Source organism: Hirundo rustica, chromosome 4 (genome assembly GCF_015227805.2).
Source record: "Hirundo rustica isolate bHirRus1 chromosome 4, bHirRus1.pri.v3, whole genome shotgun sequence".
In the NCBI taxonomy this organism is placed as follows: Eukaryota; Metazoa; Chordata; class Aves; order Passeriformes; family Hirundinidae; genus Hirundo; species Hirundo rustica.
Window position 1 is genome coordinate 53540456 of NC_053453.1, and position 5503 is coordinate 53545958.

Consider the following 5503-nt stretch of genomic DNA (forward strand, 5'->3'; position numbering starts at 1 on the left):
CGCCGGTGCCGCTGCGGCCGCGCCCGCCGCGGGCTCCCTTTAAAGCCGCGGCGCGGACCGCGGGGAGGACTGCCCCGCGCGCGCCAGCCGCCGCCCGTGTCCCCGCGTGTCCCCTGCCACGCCCTGACCCCGACCGGGAGCGACAGCGCGGGGGACGCTGTGGAACACACGAGAGTATTTGGGGAAACACGCGCCGGGGACAAGGAGGGAGACCGGTGGGGTCAGCGGGGCACAGTGAGGAACGCGGACTTGCAAGGGACACTTAGTGGGGCAGCTCAGCTACAAGGTGCATTTGGTGCGTGGGGACAAAGAAGGGCATTGCGGGGGGCATTGGGGACACTGGTAAGACAGGGACAGGCACGTCAGGGATATTTAGAGCAACATCAAGAGATGCAGAGGAACACTTAGGGAAGACACGTTTAGGGGCAGCACAAGGAGACATGCTGGAAAAATACCAGAGGACAGGGAAAGGCACTGTGGAAGATACTAAGGAGACAAGAAGGGACACTAGAGAAGACACTGGGCATGGCACTGAGGAGAAAAGGGGGAACGCTGGGCACAAGACGGCGCAGCAGCAATACCCCATTGCCAAGTGCTGCTCCTCCCTCTTCTGCCCCTTTGCTCTCCGCCAGGTGCTTTAGGAGCACCAGCTCAGCCCTTGAACGGCGAGGGGTCACAAATAACGGGCTGTCCCCCTGTTTTGGGAGACACACACAACTCTTAGTGAGGGGACAGAGCAGGGACCTAGTGGCAATCAGCCATCCTTTCCCCGCCGGGTGAGCGGTCGGCTGTTCCTGGGAGATTAAATATAGCCACTATCATCATCTTGCCTGTAGGATTCAGATGATGTTTTCCCCTTGTTTTTTAAAAACATGCGGGTGCGGCCACCTGATGCCCAACAACATGCCATGCTGGGCTCAGAGGTGAACCAAACCTCCCAGTGCTTCAGTATAGCATTAAAATACACGGTGAGCAACTCTCGATAACGTCTGTATGCCCTAGGTGTCCAGGGCCATGAAACCCACCAGCCAGGGACACACAGAAGTATGCATCAATAAAACATCAATATAGATACATAAATAGAAATGTAAATACAAAAATTGAAATAAATAGAAATAGTAGAAATTGAGATAATAGAAATACAGCCATAGAATAATGGGATTGTTTGGGTTGGAAGGGATCTTAAAGATCATCCAGTTCCAATTTCTCTTCCGTAGGCAAGGGCACCTTCCACTAGACTAACTTGTTCAGAGCCTCACCAAGCCTGGACTTAAACACTTTCAGAGACAAGGTATCCATAACTTCTCTGGGCAACCTGTTCCACTGCCTCGTCACATTCACATTAAAGGTTTTCTTCCTAATATCTAATCGAAACTTCCCCTCTTTCAGTTTAGAGACATTCTGCCTTGTCCCATCACTACATTTAAATAGAAATAGAAATGGAAATGGAAATAGAAACAGAAATAGAAATCTTTGATAGCTACTCTTGTATTATGTGAAGACCTGGCCTGGGAGAAGACACTCAGGCCCCTGATGCTTTCCCAGAGATGGAAGGATCAAGAGCATCTCCTTCCTCCCTGATAGTTTCTTCACATGGTCTATTCCATCTGGGGAACGGGAAATGTTCTCAGTACCTGCAAACCTTTTGATTTTACCAGGAGCAAACTGCTCCTAATTATGGAGAGGAATAACCACCCTCCTGCCTCCCTTGGGGTTTGCTTTTGTTTAAGACCTAATAATAAATAAATGGCTTTCCATTCCGTATGGAGCGCACGGGCAGGGAGCTCTGGTGGCCTCTGCAGACAACTTTGGCCGGCTGAAGGACCTCTCAATTTTCCTATCTGGGAATGAACGGCCAGCGCTGGCTGCCTGCACGTAGGCAAACCCAGGCACACAGATAAGGCACCATCTGCTTTTACTTGCATCCAAGTTTATAACCGTCGCGAGCGGCTTGCCCGCACGCCAGGCTCTGAGGGGAGATGAGGAGGCTTAGGGGGGGTTTAGGAATCGGCCCCTGGCGTTGGCACAGCACCATAGGCTGCCTGCAGAGCCTCCAGCCCTAAAACCCAGGCAGCAATTATCAATCCAGTGCAGTGATGGGGAGGCAAAGGGAGTGGGGGGGGGGAAGGTGGCAGGGAGGGACACTGCAGATGCTTTACCTAACTTTGGCCACCTTAGGGGTCTAATCTGTACCGTTCACCTGGGCAGCTCCTGCAGCTGATCTGGGCTGCTCATCTTCCTCCGGCGGGTTCTGCTGCTGGCAAACAAACACGCTCTCCCCTATGCATGGGGCTTCTGTCCCTTTCATACAGACTAGATCCCTAATTTTTAGCCAGTCAAACTAAATGGAAGATCCCGTGTCCCCAAGCAACTCACTGGAGGGAAGGCACACAGGTGGTCACAGCTCATCAGGCTGCTGCTGGCTTTGCACATGGGTGGTAATCTGGTCAAGGCAAACCCCCAAGCATCCCACTTGATATTGGAATGCACCCCCTGAACCTCGCACTGTTTTGACAATGTGTCTTTAATGTGAACTGGTCAGGACCGAGAGGATGAGTGAATTTTCCAGCCCCTGGCAGGACGTCGGGAGGTGGAAGGCAGATGCTGCCAAGCAATGCAAGCCCTGCTGCCTCTGGGAAGTGGGTCCAGCACTTCTGGCACCCACCTGCAGGCAGCACAGGAGACTCATCCAGAAGGAAGAGTTATTCCCATACGAACACATGGCCATCTTAGGTTCATGCCGGTATTTTTGGCCACGGGAACCTGCCACCATGCCCAGGATGGGGTGGGCTACCCCCTGCACCCACTTTTCTTCTCAGGAATTGCTACCCAACCACTCCTAGCCTCCCGAGCCTTCCCTTTCTGGCATTATTCTGCAGAGATTGGGAAATCCCACATTTCCAACAAACCCCAGAAGACAGAGCCTGGCAGAAGAATCCTCTCTGTAATCCTGTTTACCTTCTCCCGCCTGCCTGTACTAAGTTCAACCAGACCCCGTGGGGATTTACACATTTCCAGCTGCAGGTTTCACCTTAAACGGTCAGACCACGTCCACTGTGGATACACTATGGATCCATCGGGTAACAGCCCCTGCCTTGTAGGGGCAGGACAGCTCTTCATGGGCCTTTGAGAGCACCAGGGCACTTCTGGCAATTAATGTCAGAGATAACATTTCGTTTTACCCAGTTTCCATTTCAGAGACTCAAAATCCCCAGCAGTGTGACTTGGTCTTGGTGGTGTTCAGATCTGAGTGCTTCTGTGCTTTTTTAAGAGCAAAACAGGAAAACTAGCTGAAGTTCCAGCTGTGCTCATCAGAGTTTCAGCTCTGAGTCCGCAGTGTGCAATGCAGGGTGGTCAGCCTGGCCATTGCTAGGGGCAGAGCAGGCTTGAAGGATACAAATAAATGGCAAAGGAGCATCGCCCCTGACTGTTGGACTGATTACTACCATCTTAAAAGATTTATGGGCTGTTTTTGAAGGGAAAGCTCCTTTATGTGACCTGGGCTGCTGGCTCCCCTATAACCATGATGCTGTACAGCTGTGGGTTTTCCCTGTGCTTGAGGCTGGGGTGTTTCTCACAGCCAAAATCCGGCTGCAAGCACCCATCACTTTGGGATGTTTTTTGGGCTCTGCCAGCCATCACGCCTGTCAGCTGCGGGCATTTTGGTCATCGTCTCTCCTGGCCACTCTTCCTCTACCCAGCTCCTCTGCTCCCAGGAGATAAGGATGTCGAGACGATGGGTGACATTATCACCCCCACGCAGGCGAGGCAGCGTCTGCCTGATAAACGCTGCGCCAATTTTGGAGGCGGCGTCCCCCATCACCTCAGGATGAGGGGATGATCCTACCCTGCCTGGGGCTGATCTGCAGCCAGAGCCTCAAGGAGGGGCAGCTCCACCACATGTCAGGGGCACACACACTTTGCCTGTGCTTACGCCACACATTTATCAGGCTGAGCAGCCCTCGCCTGAAAGGCAGAAAAAAACAACACACCACTCCAACAAACCAACCCAAACACAAGATACCAAACTCTTTGGGGAAGGGACAGGTGAGCAGGGTGCTGAGCACTGTGCAAATAGCAGGGTGGAGTTCACCCCTTGCTTACCCTCTGCTTGCGCCCAGTACCCCACTTTTGGGAGTTTCCTCCCCCAGGGTTAGGTACAACTATGCAGACTTTTGATTGAGTGGTTATTTTTTCTAAAAAACACATGTGGCCTGCAATATTGTGCCTTGAATCCTTTTTTCCCCCTCCTCTTTCGGATCCTATAAATTACCATGGCAAGACCAAGCACTGCAGTCTGAAAACAGCTGCCCCAAGCTGTTCTTTCAACTCTTGCCATCCCAGCCCCCCAAAGGCCAAATGCTCGCCCCATTCCAAACTTGATGGCAACAGCCATGGCCTGCTGGGAGGCAGAGGGAAAAGCCTAGACCTTGGGCAGCACAGGGACAGAAGGGTTTCTAGGCCAGAGGCAGGAGGCCAGAAGCCATCAACAGCAAGCCCTGGTGCTTGACAGGTGTAGTAGGAAGCAGAGCTCATTGCTTGGCCTCTTGCACCATCTACAGGGTTGCACAAGGGCCTTGTGCACATGACTATAATCCGCAACACAATTTTAGCAGAATTTGTGACTAACAAAGTGATCTGCCTTACTTAGGGAAAGTAGTCCCTGCAGCCCTTCCCAAGGGAAGGGCAGACCTGCCCCCTCTTGCCCTAAGGGATGCCGATACCATGGCAAGGTGATCACATCCTGAGCAAAAGAGTGCCACCCTAATAACCCCTCATTTCAGCTGCCACCGCATTCTTACTCCCTGCCTCCATTCTCAGGTTTCACAGTACTCCAGTCTCTCAGCCAACACATCTGTCACCTCCATCCAAGCATCCTCTTTGACCCCTTTGTCTTTCCTTCTTCAGATGCTGACTACAACCCCTGCATGTGACCACAATTAGATCTCTTCCATAATTGCCAGCACTCTTTCTTGTAGAACAACAGCTCCTATTTATATTGGGATGGGGCTGAATGAGTAGAAGTCACCCCCAGGTCCTCCATCCTGACAGAAAAGCAACATGCTTCACACAAAAAAACCCCAGGAGAATGAAAGCATTTAAGATTTCTGTCATCTCCCCAGGATCTCTATATACTGTTTACTCTGCCTGCAATTTGCCATGCCATATGCCCTTCCAATACTGGATTTACTAATGCAGCCCAGGCTCAGCTCTTCCTCCATGAGGCTCAGGGTCCATGTGGAATTTTGGGAGCAGTGTGATGAAGCAGGTTATTTCCTCCCTCAAACCCAAAGGTAGGGCAAACTGCTGGATAACAGCACTGCAAGGCTCCTCTCACTCTCTGGCCAGGGGTGCTCCTGCTGCTTCCCCTCACCAAATCCTGAAGAAAGGAAGCAACTGGACAGTATACACCAAAACCTCAAAAAATCACACACCCCACACACACATTCCCCCTCACCACTGGATCGGGGCCACGTGGCAAGCCTTCTTCTCAAGGAACACG